The sequence below is a fragment of the Lissotriton vulgaris genome, chromosome 2_1 (assembly GCF_964263255.1).
Source record: "Lissotriton vulgaris chromosome 2_1, aLisVul1.2, whole genome shotgun sequence".
Classification (NCBI taxonomy): domain Eukaryota; kingdom Metazoa; phylum Chordata; class Amphibia; order Caudata; family Salamandridae; genus Lissotriton; species Lissotriton vulgaris.
The window spans coordinates 635,090,025-635,104,629 of record NC_141687.1 but is presented as its reverse complement, the minus strand read 5'-3'; positions in this window follow the sequence as shown (position 1 = coordinate 635,104,629).

The window sequence follows — 14,605 nt, the reverse complement described above, 5'->3', positions numbered from 1 at the left end:
TCTCCCAGTAGTTAATTTGGGCGCCGCTTCCATCTTCAGTCACAACTGTCGTGAACTTGTATATTTAAGGACTTTATTAACGCATGTTATGATTTGATTCTCGTATGTATTTTTTTTAGGTCTCGCCTGTCGATGCGCATGCGCATCGAGCAAGCGAGACTATGGGGGCTTATCCACTCTTTATCCACTGCAAGGAATCGTGGCGATTCCTTGCAGTGCCCGTGACTTTTAAGCTCAATGCGCATGCGCATTGAGCTTAAAAGCGCGTGCACGTCCGTCTTGTTTTACCCGCTCCGCCCCCTCCCCTTCCCGCCGTGTCGCATTTCTCCTCCCCCCTCCCCTCTCTTCCCTCCGTCTTGTTTGTTTATTTTACCCGCTCCGCCCCCTCCCCTTCCCGCCGTGTCGCATTTCTCCTCCCCCCTCCCCTCTCTTCCCTCCGTCTTGTTTGTTTATTTTACCCGCTCCGCCCCCTCCCCTGCCCGCCGTGTCGCATTTTTTTTAAAATCCCCACTTCCCCCCTACCCCCATCAATGCCAACACTGACGCCGTGCTCTGCTGCTTGTTTTTTTTTCTTCCTCACTTCTAGCTGCTGCAATTCCAGTCCAGCAGCCTGGGCGACGGAGGGAGGATTTGCAAGCAGAGCTGCTCCCATTTGCAATCAATTTCCGTAGAATTTGTCAATGATTTAAATGCTTACTTTTTTCCGCATTTTTGTTAGCACAGAGCTGTGGCATTATCGAACCGGCGTCGATCTCTTTCTGCTTACTGAATTTGCCAATGATTTAAATGCTTATTTTTTCCGCATTTTTGTTAGCACAGAGCTGTGGCATTATCGAACCGGCGTCGATCTCTTTCTGCTTACTCAACAAGGGGCACTGTTGACAAACACTGATGAGCCAACTGGTTTAACGAGGATAGCGATGTTGGCCACCCCTCACCCTCACTCACCCTCACCCTCACCCTCACTCACCCTCAACCCCTCACCCTCACTCACCCTCAACCCCTCACCCTCACTCACCCTCACTCACCCTCACCCTCGACCCCTCACCCTCACCCTCACTCACCCTCACTCACCCTCAACCCCTCACCCACACTCACCCTCAACCCCTCACCCTCAACCCCTCAGCCTCACTCACCCTCAACCCCTCACCCTCAACCCCTCACCCTCACTCACCCTCACCCTCACTCACCCTCAACCCCTCACCCTCACTCACCCTCAACCCCTCACTCACCCTCACCCTCACTCACCCTCAACACCTCACCCTCACTCACCCTCAACCCCTCACCCTCAACCCCTCACTCACCCTCACTCTCACTCATCCTCACTCACCCTCAACCCCTCACCCTCACTCACCCTCAACCCCTCACCCTCACTCACCATCAACCCCTCACCCTCACTCACCCTTACCCCTCACCCTCACTCACCCTCAACCCCTCACCCTCAACCCCTCACCCTCACTCACCCTCAACCCCTCCCCCTCGACCCCTCCCCCTCAACCCCTCACCCTCACTCACCCTCACTCACCCTCACTCACCCTCACTCACCCTCAACCCCTCACCCTCACTCACCCTCAACCCCTCACCCTCAACCCCTCACCCTCAACCCCTCACCCTCAACCCCTCACCCTCACCCTCACTCACCCTCACCCTCACTCACCCTCAACCCCTCACCCTCACTCATCCTCAACCCCTCACCCTCACTCACCCTCAACCCCTCACCCTCAACCCCTCACCCTCAACCCCTCACTCACCCTCACTCTCACTCACCCTCACTCACCCTCAACCCCTCACCCTCACTCACCCTCAACCCCTCACCCTCACTCACCTTCAACCCCTCACCCTCACTCACCCTCAACCCCTCACCCTCCCTCACCCTCAACCCCTCACCCTCAACCCCTCACCCTCACTCACCCTCACCCTCACTCACCCTCAACCCCTCACCCTCACTCACCATCAAACAATCACCCTCACTCACCCTCAACCCCTCACCCTCACTCACCCTCACCCTCACTCACCCTCACCCTCACTCAACCTCACTCACCCTCACTCACCCTCACTCACCCTCACCCTCACTCACCCTCACTCACCCTCAACCCCCCACCCTCACTCACCCTCACTCACCCTCACTCACCCTCACTCACCCTCAACCCCTCACCCTCACTCACCCTCAACCCCTCACCCTCAACCCCTCACTCTCACTCATCCTCACTCACCCTCAACCCCTCACCCTCACTCACCCTCACCCACCCTCAACCCCTCACCCTCACTCACCCTCAAACCCTCACCCTCACTCACCCTCAACCCCTCACCCTCACTCACCCTCACCCTCACTCACCCTCACTCACACTCACCCTCACCCTCACTCACCCTCACCCTCACTCACCCTCACCCACCCTCAACACCTCATCCTCACTCACCCTCACCCTCACTCACCCTCAACCCCTCACCCTCACTTACACTCACTCACCCTCACCCTCACTCACCCTCAACCCCTCACCCTCAATCCCTCACCCTCACTCACCCTCACCCTCACTCACCCTCAACCCCTCACCCTCACTCACCCTCAACCCCTCACCCTCACTCACCCTCAACCCCTCACCCTCACTCACCCTCATTCACCCTCAACCCCTCACCATCACTCACCCTCACTCACCCTCACTCACCCTCACTCACCCTCACCCACCCTCACTCAACCTCAACCCCTCACCCACCCTCACTCACCCTCAACCCCTCACCCTCACTCACCCTCAACCCCTCACTCACCCTCACCCTCACTCACCCTCACTCAGCGCAACCACAGCATCTTAAACTAAATATATTTTATAAACTTTAAGCTATTGGCAATATAAAATAAAATCCATTTTATTTACGTATTAATTATTAAAAATTTTTTAAAGCCATTGATTTTTTTTATTTCAATACATATAAGTCACATATAAGTCCCGTTAATACAAAACATGTTGCTTTACAAATGCTAGAGGTGTCACATTTACAAAAATTATAACTATTGGCTTTGTAAAGAAGAAAGCTATTAATTTCGCTATTTAGAAAAAACAACACATAAATAAAAAACAAAAAAATAAATAACACCTATAGCTCAAACTTTACTACTGCGAGACCTATTGCATTTCCAATGCTTGGTTTAATGTTGATTAACAATTATTAAAGGTGTGGCAACCCTACAACTAATTATAGCAAATTGAATTTGCAAGATGCAAGATGTATAGGAATAATTTGGGGGGCACCTCAATAGTGAATCAATTTATGCTGTTGAGTTCAAACAGCCAGTGCTGATCGATCCCTGTAGGGAACCCCTATTGAGAATGAGACTGATGCCCAGGTTCACGTGGGGTTATTCAGGCGTGCCCACCCCCCTCTCTGTACGATATTAAGAATTGTGGTGCCGTCAGTGATCTCAAGCAGCAGGACACAACTATGTGAAAGGCTCAGACATTCAGGACAGAGGCCTCCAATCAGGAAGAGTGCACACTCAGCTACACAGCACTGCGAGCATTGGCCCCAGGGCCCTGATCTCTGCCAATGTGGTCTCCCAGTCGGAATCGAATGCCCGGTTCCCAGCTTGAGAGAGCTGCTTTTAGTCCCTGCTGGGAGCAGCAGTCCAACTGAGAAGCAGGCCCAGCAGTCTCAGCCTCTCCAGGGTGCTTTGGGTTCCCCTGCTCCTCAGCTGCCCACAGTAGGCCCCGTTGTGAATCCATGGTTGGGGGCAGTGGTGGCTCCCCTCTAAGGCAGAGGAGCATCACTCACTGCTTTTTTTAACAGCGAAAAATGAAAAAGAAAATGCTAATGCCAAAGCTTTTAGTTTTTTGCCAAAACATTTTAGTTTTACTCTCACACTTCCTGCGCCTGAGCCGAAGGTGGGTCGTCCATTCTGACATGACACAACTGCAGGAAGGAAGAGGAGTGGCAGCACTGCTTCAAGTGCGCTTGACAGTTTGGCCGACTGTCTCAGGCCGACCAAACTGTCATGCGCACTGCGATATCTCCACCAGAGCTGTGCTTTATGGTTGGGTGGAGAGCAAGCACAGGGTCATAGTCCCTTAGTGAGCGCTTAACTAGGGTGCTCACACCAATTACAGAGCTGGTCTCATGCAACGGGCAAGAGAGCGCTGTAGAGGGGCTTGGGGAAAAGCATATTGGTGAGTCAGCAATGGAAGGGGAGTACAGGGTGGGGAGGAGAAGCAACGGATGAGAGTGGAACGTGTGGGTGGGGGTATGCAGCATAGAGGGTGGAGTTGGGGAGAAGAAGCAATGGGCGAGTACAGTTTAGGGAAGGTAAATTGTACGAGGGAGAGAGATAGAAAACAAATGCACTCTCATGGAGTCCTTACAAAAAAAGAAATACGTAGTTCTCTGAAAGCAAGCATAAGAACCAGGATATCTAACACATTGTAAAGAGGTAAAGATCCATGGGAGGGACAAACACAAAGATTGAGGGAAATGCTATCAAATAAGAAGCAGGTAAAAAAGTAAATCCACCATTGGTAAGCACTATCCAAGCCCCTGTAAAATCATGGTAAACCCACAATATGTCTCACAACAGGCAGCACTTGCGCTGTCTAGTAGGCTCGACCTAAAAACCTTTGTTAGATCAGGGCAGTCAAGTAGAAGCTGCAGCCCTTCTGAGTCGTGCGAATAAGTCTTGGGCTATACAAGCATACTGGCACTGGGATAGGGAGTATAGTGGTTCTGTGATACGGATCAAACTAAGACTGCAGCAGAGTGGCGCATAGAAAAAGACAAGAAAAATACATAATCTAGGACAGGGAGCACGCCATCACTGGGCGAAAAGAATACACTGTGAAAAAGTGAACAAACTAATAGACAGGGAGACAGTTAATAGGACAATGAAGAAACATGATCAACTTATCGAATCACAGTGACATATGTAGGTTTGTCAATATAAGGCTGAATCTATTTTTGGCACTCTTTCTTTTCTGTTTATCAGTGCCTAACTGGAAATACATTTCCTAAACAGAATAAAGGGGAACAATACGTGTTCTATCTCTCCTAACCACGTGGAGCAATGTATGCTTAGATAAATATATAATGTCACATTCCCCCTGCCATCGATCATTGTAGTTTGCATCTCCCCACAAACAGCACTCGTCCTCGCCTGCTCTCAGCATGTCAGGTCTCTCGGTAGGCCAAGGGATCAGCTGTGTATGTTGGGGGTCATGCTGAGGCCCCCTTTTATAACAGGGTAGCCACTGGGAAGCAGGGTGAAAAGACTGGTCCAAGTAAAGAAATTTAACTAGAGCCCAACTACTACCGTTGATGAGCCTGATTCCCACAATAGACTGGTCTCCTCCAACAGTGGATTTGTAGTTGTATGTCAGAATATCTGAACGGAAGTGCCATCTGGCGTTTAAATAGTTTCCTATTTATCATTTACAAAAATATGGTCCCACTGGGAGTCAATGTTTGTCATTAAATCCAATGAGGCAATATTTTTTCACACAATATAAAGGACACACTTTTTATGTCAGAAGATATTCTGGTCCATTGTGTTGCTGAATATGTATTGGTATTTGAAGAAAGCAAACGTAGCAGGCTCGTGTCAGAGCACTGAACAGTAATGGAAATATGGAAAAAAAGATACAACAAAATGGGGATTAAGCGTTTGAGGTCTATTACAGTTGCACAACCTTTCACATATTTAAAAGTGTGGGGCAAGAGGTATCAAATAACTTGCAAACTCATTTTAGTCACTTGTGAAAGGAGGGAATTGTAAATCAATCAATGAATCAATCAATACATTTGGAGAGCGCGCTACTCACCCGTGAGGGTATCAAGGCGCTGAAGGGAGGAGGGTGCCACTACTGCTCGAATAACCAGGTCTTGAGGTGTCTCCTGAAGGTGAGATGGTCCTGGGTCAGTCGTAGGTGTACGGGGAGGGAGTTCCACGTCTTGGCTGCCAGGTGGGAGAATGGTCTTCCTCCGGTAGTGGCTCTGCGAATCCGTGGGACGGTGGCGAGGGCGAAGCTGGTGGAGCACAGCTAGCGGGTGGGAGTGTAGAACGAGAGGCGGTTGTTGAGGTATTCGGGCCCATGTTGTGGAGTTCTTTGTGTGCGTGGGTGAGCAGCCTGAACGTGATCCTCTTGCTGACGGGGAGCCAGTGCAGGTTTCCCAGGTGGGCGGATATGTGGTTGTGGTGAGGGATGTGGAGGATGAGTTGTGCGGAGGCGTTCTGTTTGCTCTGAAGCCGTTTCTGAAGTTTGGCTGTCGTTCCTGCGTATAGGGCATTCCCGTAGTCCAGTCGGCCGGTTACGAGGGCCTGGGTGACCGTCTTTCTGGTTTCGGTGGGGATCCATCGGAAGATCTTTCGGAGCACGCGCAGGGTGTTGAAACATGAGGACGAGACTGCATTGACTTGCTTGGTCATCATGAAAGAGGAGTCCAGGATGAATCCCAGGTTGCGAGCGTGGTCCGTGGGTGTCGGTGCGGCGCCCAGCAACGTGGGCCACCAGGAGTCGTCCCAGGCGGATGGGGATTGCCCGAGGATGAAGACCTCCGTCCTGTCCGAGTTGAGTTTTAGACTGCTGTGCTTCATCCATTCTGCGACATCTTTCATTCAGTCCTGGAAGTTGGCTTTGGCGGTGGGAGGGTCTTTGGCTTGCTTGAATCCAGTGACAAAGTGAGCAAGGGATTCATGTCTGAGCATACCCTGCCACACTTATGGCGAACAAAGCGGTACAAAAGGGGTTGTGATGGACGGAGCATCTGAACCAATCAATCTGGTTACAGAAACTTTAGTTTGTTCCAGGTTCTCCAGTCATTCTAGGAGTGGCGGGTACTGAGGCAGGAGTGTCGGAGCACTGTCTGGTGTAAAAAGCTACAATAAAGCTGATTTTTACCTTGAAACCTGAATTCCCATGAAACCTACTTGAACACTTTGACACATAGAGAGTCCATTGCTTTTATTTCTTTAGTTGGACTGTCGCTTAGCACCCTTCCTCTCACGTGCTGCACTCTTTGCCATATAGAGGCTTTTACACTTATACCTGTCATTTGGACCAGCTGCACCTCTCTACTAGCAGCTGCGTAACTATTATTTTATAAACCTTTTTATTGACTGGCAGAACATATGGCACGCCACCATCATCTTAATTCCACATTTTAGGGTACTCCACAGATAAATTCTTGTATTTTTGACACAGGGCACAGCTCAATTTGGATAAAATCTTCCCTTTCCCATACTAACAAAATACATGTTGAGCATCCTACATTTCATGAGAGCGAAGGTTTGGGGCTGACAGATTTGGGATTCAGCTAAAAGAGTGGGATTTAGCTAGGTAAGGTTTTTAGCACTGTTTTAAAATGCTGGAACTCGCAGGTGTCCAAAGTGTCAGACCACTGACATTCAACACAAGCAAAGGTCTGCCACATTGCTGATACTCTGATCGCAGCTCAACCTCAATCAACAGGACGGCTCTTAGGTCAAGACCAAGAGACGTGCTTCTTAAAACAAGTCTAGTAATGACAGCAACTAATCTGACTCTCTCTTAAAAATGTGACCACCCAATAATCTTCCCATAGAGTCTACCAGGACATTGCAACCATCTCCAAAGTATGTACTAACAAAAAAGAGCTGCCAACTTTAGAACTGTGGAAACTGGTTTTAGTCCTGGCGTCAGCTCAACATCCTGTGATTCTGGGCAAATCAACCAATCTCCCAGTGCCTATAAAAAATGATGAAGCTGAACTTGTGTAATGTAATTTGAGGCTCGTTTGGCCTAGGCAAAATTTTAATTACACCACGTAGTTTTTATAATTTTGCGTAACAAAAGTAATGTGAAAGGAGAGAGCTCATGCCTTCATTCCACATGACATAATTTTGTGGAGAGATTTTAAAGTGCACTGTACCGTTCGAGTACTTTTTTGCAAGAAGCATTTCAGGTAGATAGTTACCCAAGCAGACTGGATACTTTTTAGAGCAAAACTACAAATTTGAGTGTTTTAAACACGAGTGACCTGAAATAACTCAAAATTATTTTTTTTGTTTAATTTTTACTGAGAGACTGCTGGAGAATTGTTTTGAGTGCAAGATGAATTTCATGTAATTTTGCATAATTATGTTACAGCAAATTGTGCAATTTTTGCACACCTCTAGGGCTCATGCTAAGTGTGGCAGTGCCCTTGAACCGAGTTTTAGCTATGTAAAAAAAATGGAAATAGGCACAGTTTGGGGTGCTATGCATTGGTGTCCTTTCCTTCACATCTCATCAACCATGTCACCAAAACCCATCCTATCGTCTCTACTAAAAATATTAATTGTACAAAGTTGCCTCGATCTTTGCAGTAGTAGTGCTCTGATTGGGCTCACAAGGCAATAGCTAGACATGGGCATAGAAGCATCTAGCTAAAATCCGTTTGCAAAGGGACAGATTCTCAGAATCTGCCCCTTTGCGACGGGTATTTTTGCATTTGGGATGCATCATCCCAAATGCAAAAATCGCAATTTAAGAAATCGCAAAAATGGGATTACTTGCAATTATGGAATCTCAAATTGAGATTCCTTAAATGCAATGCATTAAAGTTTTTTAAAAAATAGCGATTTCGCTAATAGGGGTCGCAAATTACCATGAAGTTGAACTTCATGGTAATTTGCGAAAACTTTGAAAAATGCACTAAAGTGCATTTTTCAAAGTTCCATTTTACACACAAACATGCCCTTATGGCATGTGTGTGTGCAAAATGTACCCATATGCAGATTTCAGGGGTGCAACAGGGTGTCCTTTTGACACCCTGGCACCCTTGAAATTGCAATCTCAATTTGCGATTCTCTAATTGAGAATCGCAAATAGAGATTGTCTTCCTATCAATTCCTAGGCCCATAGGAATGAAAGGGGAGGTATTACTTAATTGCGACTCGCAATTTGTGAGTCGCAATGAAGGAATTTTAAGAAATCGCTATTTTTAAGCGAGTTCTTCATGCATAGCATTTTGCTATTCCTTATTAGCGAATCCTTATTTTTCGCTAATAAGGAATAGCAAAATGGGTGCTTGATGCATCTGTGGGATGGCTTCTAATGAAGACTTTTTCCAAGGTCTAGATGGTTTGCAGCCAACTCATATTTGGGTTTCTGATACAGCAACAAAACCACCTCATGAACACCACGCATTGGTTGAATGCCAATGAATGATAAAAGTTCATGACTGGATCCATTTGATAGTGCTGAAATGGAGTAACATACAATTTGCTTCTGTTTTAGTCCTCATACCTAACATCCATTGAATGCACTGTTTCTACCTTCGCAAAATTATTGCAAACACCATACATGTACATTACTCACAATCATTGCTCAAATCTGTAAATTAGTGCATAGATATTGGGAGGCCCAGAACAAATGTAACTTGATCTGGGCATTTGTGTGCCTGATATTCATATGGATGCGTCAGCAGTATCTTAGGCTGTCTGCCTAAGATTGTCCAGCCTAACAAACCGGCACATCGCCTACTGTCTGCTTTTCTGAACTTCAGAGGCACTTGGATCCAGATTTGCTGGTTTGCATGCTTGGTCGTGTGATGCAAAGTGGTGCAAGCAGCAGGTTTGATCAGCTTTCTTAAGCTGAAAGAATTTAGCTCCGAAAGTTGGCCTTGATCCCTGTCAAAATAAGTTTACACTGCAAACTGCCAACCTTCTTTTAATGTATGTGAAGGGGCATGTCTGGGGTGGGTCAGTCCAAATACCAGAAGGATCTGACCCTTAGCCAGAGCAACTAAAATACTTTGTGTTGCCTTCACATCATATCTTTATGCCAAGTAAAACCAGACACAAACAAGGAGGCAGGCGGTACAGTGCATGATATACCTGCTCGTAACATATTTGATTTGTGCAGTCACGCATCTTACACAGCTTACCCATATATGGGTACCTGCGTGTCACAATGTATCTAGAGGGTTTACAGGGGCGGCTCTAGGCTCATGGTGGCCCTGGGCAGGGAGCATAGGTAGGGGGCCCCGGAAGAGGGGGTCCGGGCGGTGCAGAGCGCGGAGGCCAGTGAAGAGGGGGGGGGTCAGGGTGTTTGGAAGTGGAACAGAGCCGGAGGCCACCAAATCCCTGCCAGGGGCCGCCACGCAAATATGTATCATTCCTCAGAGGATTATTATATTAAGGATATTTATTGGCGTGGTGGCCCCTGGGATTTGGTGGCCCTGTGCAGGTGCACAGCTTGCACATGCCTAAAGCCGCCCCTGGGGTTTACCATAAACACTGGTGGCTCTCCACTGCGCAACAGTGCAAGACTGGGCTTCATGCAAAACATTTTTTAGATAAGTGTCACCAATGACATCATCAGCAAATGCCCTTTCTAAATCTGGTTCTTGACTTTTATTTATGGTTCGCACACTGTTTACTGAAGGTTAGCAAATCTAGGCTTTGATTTGCTCATGCATCGAAATAGTGTTTTTGGGCACTATGGCAGACTCTAGTGCATCGAATATGTCATTAATTCCTCCTTAGAAGTGTATTGTACACAATCTGTCTGCCATTGTTAGATTTCAGGTTGCAGGCTCTATACCCTTGGCAGTCAGCTGCTCATCCAAATAAACAACAGCCCCAGCTGCATTTCAATAGTCCCGTGTACCACTTACACACCCAGCAAAATTCGAGGTCCAGCTACCTTACCTTAAATGGCTCAAAAATCAAATAAATTTTTTGTCAAAATGCTTTGCTATCTTCTCTTTAATATAGTCTGCATCTCACTTTGAACCACTAAAAAACAGCTGCAGAAGCCTCTCCAGGAAAGCTCAGGAAATCATGCCTTTCCGAAGACCTTCATTAAGGTTTTCCGACCAGCAGATTGGACTTCTAAATGATTCCGTTCCTGGGCATACGGAAACAACAAAGCACCAAATGACATCTAGTCCAGAATCAAGCAAAAGGGATCATTTTGCTCTAATGCTGTTCCCACACATCTGCCCTACTTCCAGAGGTGCCCTGGTGAGCTGCAGACTTTTGGATCATTTTGCAGCATGGCCGACCGGCTGGCCCAGAGGTTTACAGTATGGGAGGCTCCTCTGGTGTAAAACTGGAGCTTCCCCAGAGGTACGGCATTCATCCCATGACACCAAAGTCTAAGTTAGGCCCCTAATCAGGAGAAAAGGAATATGGAGTAACAAAAGGCAACTGCTAGAAAGAAATACGAAAGTCACCAGGAATCATTCATAGGCGAAGTTCTAATTCTAATTCTCAAAAAAAGAAAAAGGCAGTGGCGGCTGTAGGCCGCCGCACCAATCGGAAGTTCCAAGATTGCACAAATATGGTGCTCAAACCCCTGTGGTCCCACCGCCTACAGACCCACTGAAAATCACCTAATACATACTACAAAAGAGGGGTGCACTCCAAAAAGTAATAACGTTGTTGAAGTGCTCCCCTCTTTTGTTGTGCGTACCAACTAATTCCCAAGTCTTCTATGCATATATATTGTCAAGCCTGTGGGTTGTTAATTGGAGCATAATGTGACATGCTATAAACTGATATATCAGAGGATAAATTGATGTCACGGTCTTCAGTCTGGTTCAAGCCTCCCTTTTCTCTCCTCCCCACTCCTCTCACTCCTGCTCCTTTGCAGGCCCTTGTATCCCGAGCCTACTTCTGTCTCTCAGGTAACCGGGCAGATGACGGGTGTTTTTGAATACTGTAGAACCTGTGAACATAGTGGCAAGTATTAACAACCCACAAACACATATCTTTAAGGCCACCTCGTAATATGAACGTTACCTATTTATCCGCGTTTCCGAGGTATGGATGGTACAAGGTGTGAATGTCCAAGACTTGTGGCACTGCGGCTTGGAGATGTCCCTAGTTTGGAGAGTGGAGAGCTAATATTTCTTCTAGAGTATGCGTATTATCCATGTAAATTCTCTTAAGAACAGTTGGTCTCCTGCACATGGACTTCCTGAATATCGTATCTTTCTACTTTCAAAAGCATCATAGGGAAGTTCTAAAACTAAAGAAAAGTACAGCGATGATGCTAGAATTCTAGGACAAAAATGTCCAAAACCGTTTATGCCTGGGTACCTCACCATGCTTGAGCGTGAATATGTAATAAAACTGTAGCCACTTTTTTTTTTTTTTATTTCATTCCAAGATGGCAGATGCCAGTCTTGAGGGGGTGAGATAAAAACATGTATGAAAGCCTGTGAAAAAGAAACGAGCGACGAGTTAACGAATTACATCTGCCTGGCCCTACAAAAGAAGAGGGCCAGGCAGCTGTAATTTGCCCCCGAGCTGCCCTTGAGTGCTGCTCGCCACCCTTGACGTCAGTGTCTGTCAACAAAGCCCGCTCCTTCAGAATGAGGCCCTCCGGTGACTTGCACCTGGCTGCTCTTTGGCTTAACGATCACACCAAGCTTTGTAGTTTAGTGTGCATGTCATGGCCTCGCTATTGGCAAGGGGTCAAGTTATTGATCAGGTTGTTGGGTTACACCATCCTGTCCAGACAAACACATGGCATAAAAGCGAAAACGCAGCCCTGGCTTAAAAAGCATTTTAAGATCAATGGTGTCAAACTGTTTTTACATTCAGGATTCTGGTCAGTGTCACCTAGCTAGAATTAGAGGTATCCTAAAGGCGTGTGTTGGTGTGTGTGGGTGTGTATGCGTGTGTGTGTGTGTCTGTGAGAGTGCATGCGCGCAAAGGGGGGAGGGGGTGTTTCGCCATACCTTTGCAGATATTTTTGTAAAAATATGCTCCGTGGTCATTTTTAGTTCACATTTCACAAATGTTGTTACTGAGCATGCTTAGTTTTAGAGAGTACATGTTCTTCCATCAAAATGGTCCTTTATATCTAAGAAATCAGCAGAAAAAATCACAGAGGACCAACTCACAGTGCTATTTGGAAGTAATCAATCTTAGTCACTTCTCAAAATGAACGTGCAGTGGTCTAATTTCAAGGACAAATCTGACAGGGAACTCATGAATCCACCTAATGCATACGAAGTTGCAAACGGTCTCTGGTTTGCATTATGATTTCAACCGGGTCTAATTTAAGGACAAAGTAAGCTGCATTCTTCAATCACTCCTATGGATGGTGCACCTAAATGAGCACCAACATTCATCAAATTAAAAAACAATGCCATTGATGCCAGTAGAAAGAGTGCCCAAACATCAAAATAACATTTTGAATGCTTGTTCTGCTGCTGTGGAATGTGATTGGCACTAACACGCTGGTCAGGAGCTCTGATCTGATATCTCTTAGACCTGCACTAGGGCTTAGTTAGCTTCTCCCCAGGTTCCGACGTCTTTTGTGCATCGCTTCACTGTATGCTGTGGGGCTCTATTGTTTTATTTTGGCCAATAACAGGGGGCATTTTGCGCGGGAACACAATGTAACATTTAGATACAGCATCCTCTGTGCTAATTACGTTGCTATACGACGAGGTCCACTAACAAATCCTGCACTAGAACACAGCGAAACTCGCCTTTCGCCGTGTTGATTGCCACTTTACTGTGTTTGTGAAAAATTAGGACTCTCCTAGAAAATCCCTTCCCTTAACTAACCTGGTTGAACAATACTAAGGCCCCCGCACAAAGATATAATGAGCAAGCTTGGAGTGTCTGAGCTTGATCAAAAAGAAATACAGGTTGCATGCACTTTTTTGTTAAGAAACTAGACGACCTGTCTTAGAGACTGAAGGTATTGGAGGATCTGGAAGATGTGTCAAGGAATAACATGGGAAACAATGAACAGGCAATTCTGTGATTGCAGGCCTGTTTGATGGAGTATCAAGCCAGGCAGAATAATATTTGTATTTTGAATGTTCCGGAAGTTGTAGGAGGTAGCGATGTGAGGAATACTGTTATAATAACACTGCAGGAATGTGTATTAAATAACTGTAGCTCTAGCGAGCCAGTGGCTCCAAGGGCCCCCCTCCACAACTGTGCAAGGGCGGGCCTGAGATCTCTTGACTGGGTGGGTAGCCGCCTCCATGCACTTTACAAGGATCCCCCCTCAAGTTTCATTACGCATCTGGATCATGAAATTCGAAGGTAGGCGCCACCGAAACAGGAAAAAAAACATGAAACGTTCTGGTAATCTTTTAGACATATGCAGTGAAGGAATGAATATTAGCTGCCACCTCGAAATTCCTATCGGCACAAGCCGTTCCATTTTTTATACAATCAGATAGATTTCGAGCAGGAGAGGGTAGACAATGGGAGCTGGAAAAGGTAAGGAAGATTTGAAGGAATTGGGGGCATGGAGCTCGTGAAATTTCCAACGATGCTGAAGATAATGTTGCAAAATAAGGTGCACTATTTGCGCCAGGTTGAACAGGTAAACTAATTGATTATAGAGATTTGTTGGGTGAATGACAATGACGTGGAACCAATGAGGCATAGGTAGATCATAACCAAGGGCTTACTTGGAACATGATAGTGCCAGAACAACTGGGAAGGCTACTCAGGGGAGGGGGGGAGTGCTGGTGGGGGGTGCTTGTGGAGACATGTGGTGACTCTGGATGTGAGTCCAAGCTAGCGAGAACGTATAATAGAATATTCTCATGTCTCCTTTCAGTTCTGTATGGTATAAGAGATTCTTGGGTACCATTGGTACATCATGGTGGGGATATTGTGTGAGGC